Genomic DNA, 18,682 nt, shown 5'->3' on the forward strand with positions numbered 1-18,682 from the left:
GCAACGAGGCCTGTCTCTTTCCAGCTGAACCATGTCATTACTGTAAATTATAGGCACGGTAGGTGATATTCATACCCATTCTCACCTTTTCTGTCAAGCTCACTCAGGGAATTTGAACTTACTATTGGAACTTCTGTATGAGTTCACACTTCAGCAAATGGTCACTTCTGTATAGTAGTAACATTGACATTATGCACCAGTCAGAATTAAATCAGCATTTAATAAAACCATCTTCATTTATATGGATATTTTACACACAAGCTCAGATGTTAAATCTTGTGCATTTACTAACTTAGATTGAACTTTCTCATCTATTAAAGTGCACACAAACATATCCTGTAGTGCTCAATTCAGGAAGGGTACTGAAAATACAACTTCAAGACAGATTTAAATAATCTCTTCTGCTCTCTCTGGATCTTTTGGTGCAGAAAGATCCTCATTTGGTCCACTAGGGAACTGATGAGCCCACATACTTTTTCCTAAATTCCAAGACCTGTGACAGAGGCAGATTTGGTCTGAGTTACCATGCTGAATCACTTCTACTTTTATAGTTCCAATTCTTACACTTACTGATTCATCTCCTGTGCCTTCTACTATTTAAGTTAAGCACCAGTTCTGCTGCTCCAAAGCCTCACATTAAATTAGTCTAACACACCAGGAGACTTTAGACTCACCAACAACAACCACTCATACTGTCATTTGATATATTCAATGATCGTGTTACTTAGAGCAGTTTCATTTCTCTTCTGTCTGCCCTCACAGCCAGGGCAGTGTGCATTCCTCACCCATGATGAAGTAGGGGACACAGTAATACCCAGGTAGCAGTCTTATTTACTTGAGATCCTTCTCAGACTGCATCACAATACACAGATGATCAACTGGATCACACATTATTTACATCAGATAACATTGAGAGCTATCATAAAGCGCAGCAAGTTTCTGCAAACCAAACTAGGTTCAAATGTTCCAACCTGTACTGACAATTTTCTGACCTTTGAAACTGGTTTGGTTAGGTTTCTTATGCCAATAAGCAGGTTTATTTATAGGCAGTCTTTCGTATACTCAACTAGCACCTTGTATCATTGCACAACAATAAAGCAAAATGTAAACCAGAGTGAGATTGCGACACATTTGAATTGAAAATAGGAGTCATGTACAGAGGATACAATTAGACTCACTGAATAAAAAAGTTGACAAAAGAAACATAGGTGTCAGCTCTTGCTTGTTGTTCTAACATAGGGTGATAATGAATGAAACAAGTATGATATCAGATTTTATTTGAAAATCCAAGTTGTTTTTATTATTCAAAAGCTAGTTAACAGTTTCTGAGATAGTTGGAAGCCATAGTGGACTAATGCAATAAAGTGAGATTAAAAAGACTTCCTTCACATAAAACAATTTTGTAATGAATCTCATGAACTGATGACCCATTCCTTAGAACACTATACTTTAGAGCTACTTCTTACAGATAGTGCCAAATATAGTTGTAAAAATTTGCATTTTTCTATTCAACAGCAGTTTTTTTTGCATACTCATGCTTTAATAGTTTAGCTAGACAATGTTATTTTGAAACCAGTGCAAGCAGGAAGAACAATGCATCAACATACATCTGCACAATCACTCAATAAATTCCCTCCATCAATTCATGTTGTTTCTCTTTCCACCAGAAAATGCTATTCCCTGAGTCACTGTCAATCTCCACCACAGCCGAGGAACACATCACAAGATGAAATTTTATGACTGATATTATAAATATATACATCACTTTTTGACAAATAAATTGAAGCCATCTGAAGCAGGGAGACATCAACCTATTGAGCAGAAGGAAATGGATGTATCAATTGCAGTATGTCTACCTCAATAATCTCTGACATTTGATTGACCCATCCACTGGCTGCCAAACAGAGATTTTAGCATTAAATATTTGACAAACAGTCAGTGTAAAGGCTTAGCTATAAATTTAAATGAAGTCATGCAGCAGCAGAACCAAAGTAGAACAAGTGGAATATCACTGAAATAAGACAGCATGTTAAACATATTCAATAAGTGGTTATTCAATAATTTAATGTTATGAAGAGAAGATGTAATGTTCTTGGGAATGAGAAACAATGCATAATACTATGAAAATAATGCTATTTTATTAAAATATTAATTCAAAATTTAATTCTTTGTTAATGTTTGAAGTTGTGGGGCAAGTATGTTAAGGAAATTCTTAGATATATATATATATATATTTTTAGACTGAACTATAGCTGAAACACTGTCACATTCCAGAGTGGATCAACACTACTGGCTACAAGATCCATGCCATCAGATAAAACCTTTCAATATAGTGATCAAGAAAGAGCTGATGAGTTAATTTGCTCCCAGTAAACGCCGACATGCTCCGGCATCAATGAACACTGTCAATCAATCGACCGTATGGCCCATCTTATTACCAATCCTTTTGGATGAATTTGGAGGTGTGTCAGTGGATGCCTACAGAATGGGTTAGCACCAAGATGTATGTTGAGTGAAAAGTAAAGAAAATAGTTCATGAAAAGTGCAAGGTGCTTGTGAGGAAGCAGCAAATCTGCAGACTTTAGATTTTCTGGCATCATATCTGAGGAAGTTGTAGATCAACAAGACTAGTTCAACTATCAGTTTGGTGAGATGCAAACTAGAAGGGCTCTGGGTCTTTCCTTCATCATGTATGTTCTTTAAAGCTCAGAGGTGAAACAGTAGTGTTGTAACTGTAAGTGCATTAAATACAGCCTGCAGCCTAAATTTAATCCTATTGAGAGCATTCACCAGTAGAGCAGTGGTCCCCAACCACCGGGCTGTGAACTGGTACCAGGCCACAAAGTATGTGCTACCAGGCCGCGAGGAAACTATATGATTTGGCGACTTGAAACGATGAGTCAGCTGCACCTTTCCTCATTCCCTGTCACGCCCACTGTTGAACGTGAACGCACATGAGGTCATTACCCACGCATCATCCATGTCAGCGTGGGAAGAAGATCAACTCCTCGAGTTTGCAAACAACAGTAGCCTGAAAAGTATGTTTGACATAACATTTCTGCTGGCATTCTGGATTAAAGTCAAGGCTGAATATCCTGAGATAGCCACGAAAGCACTGAAAGCATTGCTTCCATTTCCAACATCATATCTCTGCGAAGCGAGCTTTTCTGTAATGAATGCAATGAAAACTAAATTGCGGAGTAGACTGGACATAAGGAACCCCCTTCAAGTATCGCTGTCTCCCATCACCCCTCGATGATGGGTGATTTCAGGGAAACAAGCCCAGGGCTCCCACAGATTCAGCGATATTAGTGTGTTGCAATGATTTTATATGTTCATATGGGGAAAAATTTGTGCTGTGTGTTTAATATTAAGTTCATTAAGATATATTCTTTTAGAAACAAATTTGAGTGTATTAGCCACTTATTGACTTAGTTGACTTAACACCTATATTCCGGTCATGATTGACACCCCCCCCCCCCACCCCCTGGGTCGACCGGTCCACAAGATAATTGTCAATATTAAACTGGTCCATGATGCAAAAAAGTTTGGGGACCCCTGCAGTACAGCCACCTCAGAAACAGGAAGCCAAATGAAAAAATGGGTTTAATTTATTTTTTTGATATCAACACTCTACAGTGCAGAGTCACCATATACAGTTTTATTTTAGAATTCCTATATTGGGATTCTTTTCTCCTGTTATTTTTCCAATCATTAATGAATTTGACTTTTATTCCACAATAGGAAGAAGGCACAATGTGTTAATCCAGTGAACCTCCAGTTTTATGGTAAGAGTGCATGGTGTAAAATCCTGAAGTGGCAGGTTTGAATCCCATCACAACCCAAAAGTCAAATCTGATCATCTGGACAGAGATGAATTTTGTCAGTTTTTCAGCTGGGAGGATTGCTGTGTGCAGGCCAAGTGCCTTCCTTCAGATGACAGCAAATATGCCAGGGAAAGCAAAAAAGCCAAAGGAAATGCTGCCACTGCCTGCTCAGAACCAGAGAACATCCTTGCTTCCCAGCACCATGTGGCAAACATTATGGTCTGGAATCATGAAGCACACAACAAGCCTTTGACCCACCATGCCCAATCTAACCTTATGCAATATATGCTGTTGCATGAAGCCAAATGAACAATGAGAATATTGTTTTGAGAAAGGGGAAGATCATATCAATTGTAGAGGAGGGGGATAAAGCACATTGATTTGCTGGTTAGTAAAATCACCAAGTTACTTTTTACTTCATTTTTATCTCATTAAGACTTTGTTACAGAAGACAATCAAGTGAAATTGGCTGCTCTATATCAGAAGCAACTTTATATTGTAAATTAAGAAAACAGTAGCTCAGAATGATCAATCAGCATTAAAGCAGCAGTACACACTGCAGATCTTGAGAACAGTTCCCACAAAGACTTGATAATCGCTATAGTAAGAAGATTTCCTTTAACACTGTCATTTCAACAGGATTCCTGATACTGATGAGTTGTAATGATATACAATTTGCTGAACAGCCAATCACATTAAAGAATTTTCACTGGCATCATGCCCAGAATCAAAAAGGCTCATTTTGCAATTATTTTTTTTTCTTTTACAATTAGAGGATTCATTTTACTTTAGCACTGAAAATGTTCATAACTGTAATTGTGTCTTAGTATACCAAATAACTCCTATAACCAAGCACAAAATTCAGTTCTACAAAGAAATTATTTTGCAAATACAAATCTCATGTGAGATTTCTCCTGATTTTGGAGAAAGCTGGATACAGCACAAACTGCAGATCCAAGTCATTCATTGGATCTTTGGGATTTCCATGATAAACTACGCCTGCACAGAAATCCTGAAGCTGCTGGCAGTTTAACTGTTATTAATACTGCAATATCTGAGCCAGAGTATAAATTTAGATATTTCCAGCCAGCAAGACAGTGTTGTCCCCTACCATCTGGCACAGAGAAACGCAGTTAGCTACAACTACAATTCCTTTCAATTCCCACCTCTTACCATTATAATTGGGGCCAATTTTCTGAACAGCCAAAATTCCTGTCTGACTCAGGCAGCACCAGATCAATACCTTCTAATTACACACCACTGGACCAATATCCTGAAAGACCCTTTTCAACATTATTATGGAAGTACAGTAATAATAACCAGTAAGCTAAATTCCAAAAATAAATATTTTCTTAAACATTACCGTGAGGTGGGATTCCAATGGTAACTTCTGACCAAGGTGTCTTCAATAAAGTGTAATGAGAAATAAAATCCTTTTCCATGTGGGACACAGATCAAGAAAATCCGTGATCCCTTTTCTCGGGCATTTGCAAACAAGAATCACCACTTGGACATGAGGAAATCTGTAGATGCTGGAAATTCAAGCATCACACACAAAATGCTGGTGGAATGCAGCAAGTCAGGCAGTATCTATAGGAAGAAGTTCAGTCGATGTTTCGGGCAGAGACCCTTCATCAGGATCTCAAGCATTTTGGGTGTATTACTCATTGGAGCCAGATCAACACATCTAGCTGTAGGTAAATGCCAGATCAAAGCATCACCCAAGAGAATCTCCAGTTTAGAGCAGCAACAGAAGTAGATCAGTAAATAATAGAAAATTATTATTGATGGATGAATAATATATCTTGTCTGTTCTTGATAAGTAATTACTGAATAAATATGCAATCATTATACAGCAATAAGTTCTTTCACTTTGAATAATATCATGCATCAACTACACAGAGCAGACATCATACATCTTCACAGCTAATATGATTCAAAATAATATACACCCGAATGATCAGAAAGCACTAATTTAGAATTAATTACTGTAACTCATTCAGTTTGGAACCAGAGAGTTTGTCATGCCAAACCTTTTTACAATATAACTTCTGTGTGCCCAATGTTACTTGTGTAATAAAGTATAGTATTTTCCCAGTTTCTCATAGGATATGTACATTTATTGTCATTTTGTGCACTTTTATTTTGCTGAATTACCTTGAAATTATTTTAAGAAACCATGAGGTTTCAACAGGTGCTATTCTGGTTTGGATTTGAAACATTAACTAATCTGCTGCAACAGGGTAAACTAAATGGATGGACCATCCTGAAGTCCTATGAAGAGATATCAATTGCTAATTCCAGATATCATCTGCCTAAAGAACAGATACTCTAAAGTGATCTCCCTCCATCCATCTCACACTAATATTATACTCTAGCTTTCTCCCTATGACAAATCATCAGTCTATCATTGTCTATTTGCAAATCCTGGGAATTGACCTTTTGAGTACAGTTCCTGTAGATCTCTTATTAAGATAAATCTCTTTACATTCTTTACTCTTATTAGGCAAAGTGATTCGCTAGGATTTCCACTGGATTTTCTGAGTCTGTTGAATGCAACATGTGCACAATATCATAGCCATTTCTTTTTCTACATTATAATTACCCCAGCCTCTTATCTCAAGTATCCATTTTTGCTACTCTTTTCCTTTTCATAATGTTGCAGAATCATTTGCAATTTTTTTTATTTTTGTTGAATACACTTACATTTTATCTTGTCCTGCTTCACCATTTTTGTTTCTATTTTGCTGCTTTCTGTAATTTACAGAATATTTCTGAGCAACATTGCCAAGCTTTTATTCCCATCCTATTGGTAACTGCTTTAGATAACTACTGAACACAACAGATTCTGCAGATCCTGGGAATCTAGAGCAACACACACAAAACCACTGAAGAACTAGGTAAGTCAGGCAGTAAGTATGTCAGGGACTCAAAATATTGTGAGTATCCTTACCACGATCACTTTGACCCACTGCTATCAGGAAGGTGGTACAGCAGCATCAGGGCTAGAAATGCCAGGCTGAGTGACAGCTTCTCCCGAGTCAGTAAGACTGATGAATACCCTGCCACCAGTTAGGTCTCATCATAGGACAATCAGCTGTTTACTGTCTACCCATGAAGTCCACTACATGCCCTTTGAATTATATTTTAATAACTTATTTGTGGCAATAATTTGCTTTATGTGCTGTGTGTGATCTGTTTTGTGGGTGCACTGTGGTCTGGAAGAACACCGCTTCATTTGGCTGTAAGTACGTACAGTCAGATGATAATAAACTTGAACTTGAAAACTTGAGAAACAGTCAACATTTTAGATTGAGACACTTTTTCAGAACCAAAAGGAAGGGGAAAGAAGTGAAAATAAGGAGGGCAGGAGTGGAAGGAGTACAAGCTGTTACATGATAAGGTGAGATCAGTTAAGGGGGAAAGTGGCTGGGAAGTGATAGGCAGAAGAAGGAGAGGACATTGGATCATAGGAGAAGGGGAAGAGGAGGCACCAGAGAGCGATGACAAGCAGCTGAGGAGATGAGAATGGGTAAGAGGGTATCCAGAATGGGGAATGAAAGAAAGAAGGGAAAGGGGAGAGAAATTGATGTTCATGCCTTCAGGTTGGAGGCTACCCAGATAAAATACAAGGTGTTGCTCCTCCACCCCAAGTGTGGCCTCATTGTGGTAGTTCAGGAGGTCATGGACTGACATGTCAGAATGGGATTGGGAATTCAAATTGAAATGGGTGGCCACTGGGAAATCCTGAATTTTATGGTGGACAGAGTGAGGGTGCTTAATGAAGGGATACCCAACCTACATCGGGTCTCAGCAACCAAGAGGAGGCTGCACCTGAAGGGCCAGATACAGTAGAAAAACCCAACAGATTTGCAAGTGTAGTATCGCTTCACATAGACTGTTCTATGCCCTGAATGGCGTGAGGGAGGTGGAGTGTAGGCAGGTGTGACACTTGTTCTGCTTGCAGGGATTAATGCTAGGAGAAAAATCAGTGGAGCGAGACGAATGAGCAAGGGAGTCATTAAGAGAGAGAAATCCCTATGGAAAGCGGAGAGTGAGGTGGGGGGGAAGGGGGACAGAAAGCTGTGCTTAGTGGTAGGATCCCAGTGTAGATGTCAGAAGTAATAGCGAATGGTATGCTGGCTCTGGATGTTTTTGAGGTGGTTGGTAGGGACAAGGGGAACCCTATCCCTGCCATGCCAGCAGAGGATCTGGTGACGGCAGAAGTGTGGGAAATGGAAAAGATGAGGGTGAGGGCAACCTCGACGGTAGTGGAAAAGAAACCCCATTCTTTGAGGATATCTCAGATGTTCTGAAATGGAAAGCTTCATCATACAATGGAGACGGAGAAACTGAGAAAGACAAACAACATTTTTACAATTGACTGGGTGGGAAGAGGTACAATCAGTACAGCTGTGAGTGTCAGGAGGTTTATAAAATATATCAGGCAGATAGTCTGCCTCCAGAGGGGAGTGAGGTGTCAGAGATGGACCAAATAATTGAGGGCTGCTGGGAGTTGGAGGCAAAGTTGATGAAATTGATGAGTTCAGCATGGGTGTAGTCATGAATGTAGTGCAGAATGAGTTGGGGAGTGTAACTTGGGACTTGAATTGTTCCACATAGCCAACAAAGAGGCAGGCGTAGACTACATCCTGCATTTGGAGAAAGCTAGAAGAGCCAAAAGAGAAATCGTGGTGGGTGAGAACCCATTTCACCAGGTGGACGAGAGTGGTGGGAGAGGGAACCCATTTAGTTTTATTGTCTAGAGGGCTGCACAGTGCTTTAAAGCTTTCATGATATCCTCAATTAGGAAGGCCTTAAAGCTCTAATTCCCATACCTCCCTCCAATTCCCTTCCTCCCCTTTCTCCAGCGTTGTCTGTCCTCCCAGAGTCAGGTTTAATATCTTCGGCATACGTCATGAAATTTGTTAACTTTACAGCAGCAGAAAAAAGTGAATTATATCGTATACTTATGTATATTAAATAGTTAAATTAAAATAAGTAGTGCAAAAGCAAATTAAAAAGTAGTGTTCATGGGTTTTATGCCTGTTCAGAAATTGGATGGGAGAGGGGAATAAGCTGATCCTGAATTGCTACATGTGTACCTTCAGGCTTCTGTACCTCCTTCCTGACTGTAATGAGAAGAGGGCATGTCCTGGGTGGTGGGGTCCTTAATGATGGACATGATCTTTCCAAGGCTCCGTTCCTTGAAGATGTCTTGGAGGCTAGTATCCACGATGGAGCTGTCTGATTTTACAACTTTCTGTAGCTTCTTTCAATCTTGTGCAATAGCTTCTCATTACCCGGCCATGGTGCAGCCAGTCTGAATGTTCGCCATGAAACATCTGTAGAAGTTTGAGTGTTTTTGGTGATGAACCAAATCTTCTGTCTTGCCTTCTTTACAGCTGCATCGATATGTAGGTTAGATCCTCAGAGATATTGACACCTCGGAACCTGAAATTACTCACTCTCTCCACTTCTGATGCTTCTATGAGGATTGGTCCGTGTTCCCTCGTCTTATCCTTTCTGAAGTCCGCAATCAGCTCTTTGGTCTTACTGACACTGAGTGTAAGGTCGTTGGTGCAACACCACTCAACATGCTGGTATATCTCACTCCTATGTGACCTCTCGTCTCCATCTGAGATTCTGGCAGCAACGGTTGTATCATCAGCAAATTTGTAGATGCCATTTGAGCTATGCCTAGCCACGGTGTCATGGGTATAGAGAGAGTAGAGTAGTTGGCTAAGCACGCACCCCTGAGGTGCACCAGTGTTGATTGTCTGCGAAGATATGTTATTACCAATCAACAAAGATTGTAGATCCAGTTCTCATTATCTCTTCTACCTATCCACTCTCAGCTTCTTACTTCATCCACCCTCCCCAACACTCTCACCTTCCCCCTCACCTGGTCTTACCTGTAAAGCTTGTACTCCTTCCACAACCCCTCCCCCACCCAAATTTCCTATTCTGGCTTCTTCTCCTCTTCCTTTCCAAAGGTCCATTTATTATCAAAGCATGTATCCACATACAAATCAAATTCTTCTCCAGATACTGGCAAAATAAAGAATGACGGTGAAAGTTATTCAGAGAGAATCCAACCTACCCCTGCACAAAAAAGAATGACATGCCAATCATCAACACCCAAACCCCCTCCCTTCGCACAAAATGAGACAAGAATATCGACCCTCAAAACAAGCCTCTCCTGCACAAAAAAAATAACAGCAGAACATTAACCCCAAATCCCCTCCCCTCACGCAACAAAACAGAAAAGGAACAGGTGGTTAAAAAAGAACACAAAATATAAAAACTATATCTGAAGAAGTTTATGTCCATAAACATAACAGTCCAACCCACAAACGGAGAACCAGGATACCATCACCCAATATCACCGGCATTTATCAAGAGAGATAGACGCCACACTAGTCAAAGTCCAGCAGCCTCCCACAGTGAGCCATACAGCAACAGGCTGTTCACAAACCCCTTTTCTGCAGTGATCAAAAGGAGGTAGTTGGTGCTGAACCCTTCCGTATTCACCTCAATGTCTCAATCTTTTCCAAAGCTTTAATCGATTATTACTGGACGCTTTAATCAGTGAAATGGGGTCAAGCATGCCCCATCTCGAAGTTTCTTTACATCGAGGCCATCTAAGTAAATACTTGCTCCCTGGAACCTTCTCTGAGGCAGCTGGGTCACTCAATCAACCTCCAAACTGTAAACTTCAGGCTGACAAAGGATCTTGGCCCAAAACAGTGACTGTTTATACTCCCCCATAAATGTTGCCTGACCTGTTGAGTTCCTCCAGCACTTTGTGTGTGTTGTTCTTTGACAATTCTTTTTTCATAGTTTTCTTTCTTACTTTCCCAATAGCATGTATACTCTTTGCAAAGTGCAAAATCTTCTGTTTGTCAATGTTTGTTTATTTCAATTGTTTTCCACAATTTATCACTGGAAGACTGGTGTTTCATTTCTAAGCATATTAATTTAAGCATGAGCCTCCAAACTGTCCCACACTAATGTCCAAATTATCAAACACTATTGTCCCAAAGTCCTTGGTGAACAAACTCCTGCTCCTCAGTCCATATACGCCACTGTGCAACTGAGTGATGGGCTTCGTAATGAACAGACCTCAGACAGTCAGGATGTACAATCACTTCTCCTTCCCCATCGTCCTCAACACAGGTGCCACCCAGGGCTCTGTGCTAAGCCCATTGCTGTACACTCTGACGGTACGGCCAAACACACGCGTAATCACATTGTAAAATTCAGCGATGGCACGACAGCACTGGGGCTCATCAACAACGAAGAGATGGCTTACAGAGAGAAGGTAAAAGAGCTCAAGACTAGGTGCCATGCAAATAACCTCTTCCTCAATGTCCAAACGACAAAGGAGAAAGCTATGGAATTCAGGAGAATACACAGCATTCACAGCCCTCTTTACGTCAGTGGCACAGCAGTGGGAGCTGCGAGCAATTTCAAATTCCTGGCAGTGCACATCATATGCAACCTCTCAAGGTCCCAGAACACATCAAGAAAGCTAACCAACATCTGACTTTCTGAAGAGGCTGAAGGAAGCTGGACTTCACGTCATTCTACAGATGCACTGTAGGGAGCATCCTGCCAAGCTGCATCACTGCTCAGTACAGAAACTGCACTGTGGCAGACAGGAACATTCTACAATGGGTAGCCAAACCCACCCAATGCATCACCAGCATCACCCTACTGCCATCAAGGACATACGTACAGAAAGGTATTAGATAAAGGCCAATAATATCATGAAAGATGCCACCCACTCTGGTCATGGACTGTATGCCCCACTCCCATCAGAGAAGAGGCCACATAACATCGACACCAGGACCAACGGACTCAACAACTCTTACTTTTCCCAGCAGCAAGGCTGATCAACACTTTGCCCACCAACTCCACCGCTACTTCTACTACTTCTTGTTGCCACCTCATGTTAAGCCTAGAATCACTCTATGGACATGCAATGTATATCAGTTAACTTGTGCATTTATGTTTATTTTATGTGTCATATATCATTACTGTATTCTTTATCTTTTGTAGTGTTTATTTTGAGCTGGATCAGATCTAGAGTAACAATTATTTCATTCTCCTTTACACTTATGTCAAAGAAATGCCATTGAACAATACTGTACTGTGCAGATGTCTTTGACACCCTAGCTCTATACATATGACTGAGACTTTTACACAACTTTATGCAAGAGTGAGGTAGATCAACTGGTTAAGTAGTGTCACAACAACCTTACACTCAATGTCAGCAAGACCAAGGAATTGGTTATGCGAATTCAGGAAGGGAAATTTGGGAGAACACAAACCCAGTCTTCCTTGAGGAGTCAGCAATGGAAAGAGTGAGCAGATTCAAGTTCCTGGGCATCAGTATCTTAGAGGATTTTTTGGGGCCCAACACACTGATGGAATTATGAGGTAGCTCTACTTCATTAGGAGTTTCAGGAGATTTGGTACATCACCAAAAACACTTTCAAATTCCTATAACTGTAAGGTGAACAGCATTCTAACCTGTGACATCAGAGTCTGATATGGAGGCATCAATGTGCAGGATTACAAGCCACAGAGTCTTATAGACACTGCCAGCTCCAAAGGCACTCTTTCCCAGCACAGAGGACAACTTCAAGAGGCAGTGCTTCAAGACGTTGGTATCTATCATTAAGGACCCACACCATCTGAGGTGTGCCCTGTTATCATTTCTACCACCAGGGAGATGGTAGAAAAGCCTGAAAAACCATACCCAATGATGAAGGAAAAGCTTTTTCCTCGCTGCCATTAGATTTCTGAATGATCTATATACACATCCACGTAACTCCACTTTTTGCTTGATGTTTGTAATTTCAGGTCTTGTTTTGTAACTGCAGTACAGGGCAGAGACATTTCACATCATGTGTGAGTGATAATAAATCTGATTCTGCAGTTGCACCCATCAGTATCACACTACCGCAGGGTTCACAACCTAGGTTCAATGGACCCCTCAATTAATGGGGGGGGGGTGGTTCATGGCACAGAAAACATTGGGAACCCCTCTGCTACTGAGTCCTGATACCCACAATATAATAAGCCCTCCAACTTTGCTCATGTAATGGGCAACTAGATATTGTGCTATCCACTTCACCTCAGCAATATAAATCATAAACAGGTGATGACCAAGCCTAAAAGACTCAGTTTGACTCACTGCCTTCTCGAAGATGACAAATCTTGTTAACAAACTTCCTAGTTCAATGCACTTTTGTCCACCAGCTTTTTATGTGGCACATTGTCAGAAGCCTTGTGAAGATCTAAATACCCTACGTATCCAAGCACCCCATCAACTTGGCTGAACCCGCTAAATTTGTCAAATATGATTTGCCTTTCGTAAAATCATGTTTTCTTGATTTGATTACATCAAGCTTCCCTATATGACTAACTATTTCTTCGTTGATAATAGTTTCCAGCAACTTACCAATGGCAGATGTTAAGCTAACAGGTCTAAAATTACACAGTAAATGTAATCCCTTTTTCAACAATAGAGTCATGTTTGCTGTTTTGCAATTCACTGGCATTTATCAGGAACTCAGCAAATTTTGAGAAAAGCTTAATCGAATTGCTTTATTTCCATTAAAGCCCTCAGGTGCAGGTCACCAGGACCCTGTGATCTGTCTGCCTTTTGTTTGATTAGTTTATCTAATACTACGCCCCTCAAGATAGGGACCAATACAGATTCTACCATAATATGTGAATGGGATGTTTCCAGTGTCCACAACCGTGAAAACCAATCCAAAGTGTTAAATTTACTTTATGTTTCAATTTCCCTTTATAAGTCTAGAGTTTGCCTCTGTAGGGTTCCCACTCATACCCTAGCTATCCTTTTCCTATATCCCACCAGAATCACCATTTGCCTTCCTTATTCATTTTTTGTTTTCTATCTGCTGGTTCTTGTAGTATTCTTGTAAAACTGTTCTACCACCACCCCTCACTGGTCATCCACTAACCTATCCTTTAGCCAACTTGCCCAGTCCACACAAGGCAACTCCATATTTGAACCATTGGAACTGCCCTTATTTAAGTTTCATTTGATTCCCACATGGAGTGCTGCCATACATATCACAATGCAATACCTTTCTTATTGAAGGCGTGCAGTCCTGGCAACCGTAAACACTAGCCCTTCTCCTCGTACCCCACTCAGTTCTCTCCATTGCTCACCCACTCACTCTCTGTACATGGTACAAACTACTTTGCTATCTTCTGCACCATTCCAGAAATTACTTGAATTGCTTTGTTGTGCCTCATCCAATTCCATCAAGTGTTTTCAAGCCACACTCAATGCTCTGAGACAGTGGACAAGATTAGTTCATAGAAGCGGTCACTCAAGATCACCACATTGTCGTAAAACACCACCTGACCAGGTCAACAAGGAATATTATTTCTTTCTATCTTTTGCTTCATGTATGGTATTAACCCTTCCCCCACATCAACCTCAAAAACCAAATGGCTCATCCTCTGATCCTGAACTTACCCCAATTCCCATATCACTCAATATCTTAATTCCAATACCATTAAATCTCTGATTCCCTGGCTTTGTGCCTTCTAAGTCTCCCAAACACACTGTTCTACCTCCGATTATAGACTTCAGCATCTTGCTAATATCAGATGTGAACTAACAAGTCTACAGTCATCCATTGTCAAAGTTCAAAGCAAATTTACTATCAGAGTACATACACGTCATCATATATAACAGAGATTCATTTCCTTGCGGACGTACACAGTAAATCTAAGAAACAATAGAATCACTGGAAGACCGCATCCAACAGGAAGGACAAATAAACAATGTGAAAAAGACAACTGTACAAATACAAAAGGAAAAAATGATTATAAATAATAAGTATCCAGTACATGAGATGATTCCCTGCTCTTCACCAATGATGTGCACAGTTTTCCAATCAAAAGACAGCTTCCCAGAACTCAGTAAATTTTGAAAATCCTCAACCAGTCACTCCGCCATCTCTGTAGCCCAGGCTGCAGATTCTGTGGCTTCCCGGCATACAAAGGTAAACTTCAGCATAGTTTCTGTAGCTCTACACTCATAACCACATAACAAATTACCTTAGAGTGCAGACGATAGGAAAGAAAACTTTCATAGCAGAATAAATGTATTCTTCTACTCCAGAAAAAAAGGCTGTTTGATCAAACAACTGCAAAATCAGATAATGGCTTTGTTTTTCTTCTTTTACTGTTGAGCCACTTTAAATCGTTAAGTACTTAACCCATGAAGAATGTTATTGGAAACTGAGTTCAATTTCTTTGAACAAAAGGAAACTTGGTGAATTCATTGACATTTTTACAATCAAGAAAGGAAGCATCTAAATAATTCACTGTTTCTCGTAGTTCAAGTATGGGATACATGAATTAATGATCAGAAATTAAGCAAAAGGAAGAGAACAGTTTCATCAAATGGGATACTGATATGGATATAGGAGCAGGAGCATGGGGCAATCAGATGCATTTCTGGATGAACAGGAGATGAAGGAATGACAGTAGGAGGGGAAAATCTACCAGGAAAAATGACAGGCTTGTTTAATTTTTCTCTGCTGCTACATTTTATGGAGTAAATCTACTTTTTGTTGCATGATCAGTACCTAGTGCTAAATAGATTAAAAGGAGCAAAAACCGTAAATGAACACATTGGACTCCCGCCCTATTTCATACAAATAAATGGGTGAAACATTACATGCACGTGAAGAAAAAGCTGATTGTACTTGACTTCAGCTCACCCAATTTTAATGCAACAGATGGCCTCCTTGGCATAAAGGTTCATCACTGGCAAAAATACAAGCTCACAATTATAAAACAGAATTTTTTGAATTTTTAGTTCATGGGCAAAAGTTTGAAGCAAACAGGCAGCATACTTTGTGGTTCAGATAACTTTCAGAGTCCAAACTCTACTGATAGCTGCAAATATTATTCAACATAATATTGTATTTTTAATGCCACAGAAGTGCTGATTTAGATTTTTCATTTGAGGGGTACAAGTAAGTAATCCAAGGAGATACATTGCTAATAATTTTCACTGTTGATGACATCAAATCTAAAAATTACACACAGGTGAATTTATTTAAACAGACTATATTAGACATGACATTAATATCCGTCAGGGAAAGAAATCTGCCATTCTTACCTGGCCAATATTCAACTCTAGGCTCACAAATTTGGGATGAACAATAAATGCTGGCCTTGCCAATGGCATCAACATCTCATGGCTGACTAACTGAGAAAGTACTTGTCCCTATGGAGCTATGAATGTACATAGCTCTCTCAGGCAACCTTTAGTAATCATTAAAGTTACTTTCCTTGCTCAGCTCTATTCAGACTAAGTGGATCCTGTATCAGCTCTGGTCTGGCAGGAAAAGCACCACACCTCATCTGCTCAGACCTCAGACTAAAATATAGTCAGCGCTGATGATAACAGTGTGATCCAATTTGAACAACTGGAGTAGAATACGACTTCCTGCAGCAGATTCCCCATGTGCCTGCTGACATCAGCAGGCTGAAGTCTATTCCAGGGTGATTCCTGGTGAATCTTTTCCCCTTATTTTGAATACGTTCCATTCTGGATTGGTACTGGGTGTGGGTTAGGTTTAGGTATGAAATAGCCTTTTAACCAACTGCTAATAGAGAAATGACTCAATGCAGCAAGTTATTGATATTACTTGTTTTCACAAATAAAACTACACAAGTCATTTTATGCTTCAAAAAAAACCCCGAAACAACTCATTTATTGTACTCCAACACTGAACAAATATTTTGGCCATCGCATGCATAAGGTGGGTTGTGGTCAACGAATGGTGTGAAATGGCGACCATTCTAGAAGAAGGAAAAATGGTGGACAGCCAGATAGTGACCGAGAAGCCCACAGTTAAATGTGCTGTACTTTGAGGGACAGAGCTAACTACAGAAGGTGGCGAATGGCTTACCACAGGCCTCCGACCAACTGCTTGCGCACAGCACCCACAGCAGTCTGAACTGTCAAAATAATGTCTATAGATGCATTGGGGAGTGGATGCTCCGGTAAGGTTGTGCTGGAAAGAACTCATTTGGTATCATCAAATGCCCTGGTCATGTCCACTGACTAGTCAAACACTGGATTAGGGGTATTGCCTTGAAGCGCACTATATAGGGGAAGCACAAGTTCAGCATCTTACGGAATGAAGCAGTGATAGAAATTTGACTTAAGTAAAAGCTCCTGTAGTCTTTTAGAAGTGTGGGGTAATGGGAGATCCATAATAGGGGCAGCTTTTGATGGAAGGGATTTCACAGCTTCTGTGGAGACGTGACGGCCAAAATGTCAATGGTTGACAACACAAGCTGACATTTAAAAGAGTTAATAGTCAACCCGTGTTAGCTTAAGAGCCTGAAAACTGAGCGGAGATGAGTTATGTGTTTGTATTTGGATGCACTGGTGACAAGCATGTCATCCAGGTAAACAAAAAGAAAATCTACATTTAATCAGCCATGGAAAGTCTGTGCTACATTTTTCAGCCTAAACAGCTTGTGCAAAAACTCAGAGTTATCACAACTGCTTTGGGAATGTCCTTTGACCACACAGGCACATAATAGTAGCCCCTAACTAAAATCAACTTCGGAAAAAATTAACTTTCCAGCTAAACATGGAGAAAACTCTTTGCTGTGTGGGACCGGGTAGTGATCGGACGTGCTGACCTTGTTAAGGCATCGATAATTGCTACATGGGTGGCGACCATCAGCGGACTTAGGGAGTATCTGGAAGGACAAAACACATTGGCTATTCAACTGGCTTACAATGCCAATTCTTTCCACATTGGCAACTCAGCTTTTGCAGATGCCAGATTTTCTGGATCCAGTCTACATACGTGGGAATGGATTGACCAGCCAGTTGTAGAAATCTGATGCATGTCCCCATATTTTGTGACTGTTGTAGAGAATGTGGGCTTGCCGAGTCTTGGGAATATGCCTAGCAGTCGAGTAAACACATGCAATGGTGAAATTAATGGCTTTGTGGCAAAGTTTGTGAATGATACAAAGCTAGGTGGAGGGGTAGATAGTGCTAAGAAAGCAATGCGATTGCAGCAGGACTTAGACAAATTGGAAAAATGGGCAGAAGACTGGCAGATGGAATAGGACTATTATCTAAATGGGGAGAAAATTCAAGCAGAGGTGCAGAGGGACTTGGGAGTCCTTATGCAAGACTCCCAGAAGGTTAGTTTACAGGTTGAATCTGTGGTAAAGAAGGCAAATGAAGTGTTACCATTTATTTCAAGAGAAATGGAATATAAAAGCAAGGGGATAATGCTGAGCCTTTATAAGACACTAGTACGGCTGCACTTGGAGCATTGTCAACAGTTTTGGGCCCATATTTCAGAAAGGATGTGTTGTTATTGGTGAGTGTCCAGAGGAGGTTCACAAAGATTATTCCAGGAATGAAGGGGTTAACATATAGGGAGTATTTGGCAGCTCCGGGCCTGTACTCACTGGAATTTAGAAGAATGCAAGGGGATCTCATTGATACCTACCAAATGTTGAAAGGTCTAGATAGGGTAGATGTGGAGAGGATGTTTCCTATGGTGAGGGTATCCAGAATTAGAGGGCACAGTCTCAAAGTTGAGGGGTGACCTTTTAGTACAGAGGTAAGGAGGAATATTTTTTAGCCAAAGAGTAGTAAATCTGTGGAATGCTCTGCCACAGTATGCAGCCGAAGCCAAGCCCGTGGGTATATTTAAGGTGGAAGTTGATAGTTTCCTGATCGTTCAGGGCATCAAAGGATATGGTGAGAAGGCAGGTGTATGGGGTTGAGTGGGATCTGGGATCAGCCA

Source organism: Hypanus sabinus, chromosome 14, assembly GCF_030144855.1.
Source record: "Hypanus sabinus isolate sHypSab1 chromosome 14, sHypSab1.hap1, whole genome shotgun sequence".
Classification (NCBI taxonomy): Eukaryota; Metazoa; Chordata; class Chondrichthyes; order Myliobatiformes; family Dasyatidae; genus Hypanus; species Hypanus sabinus.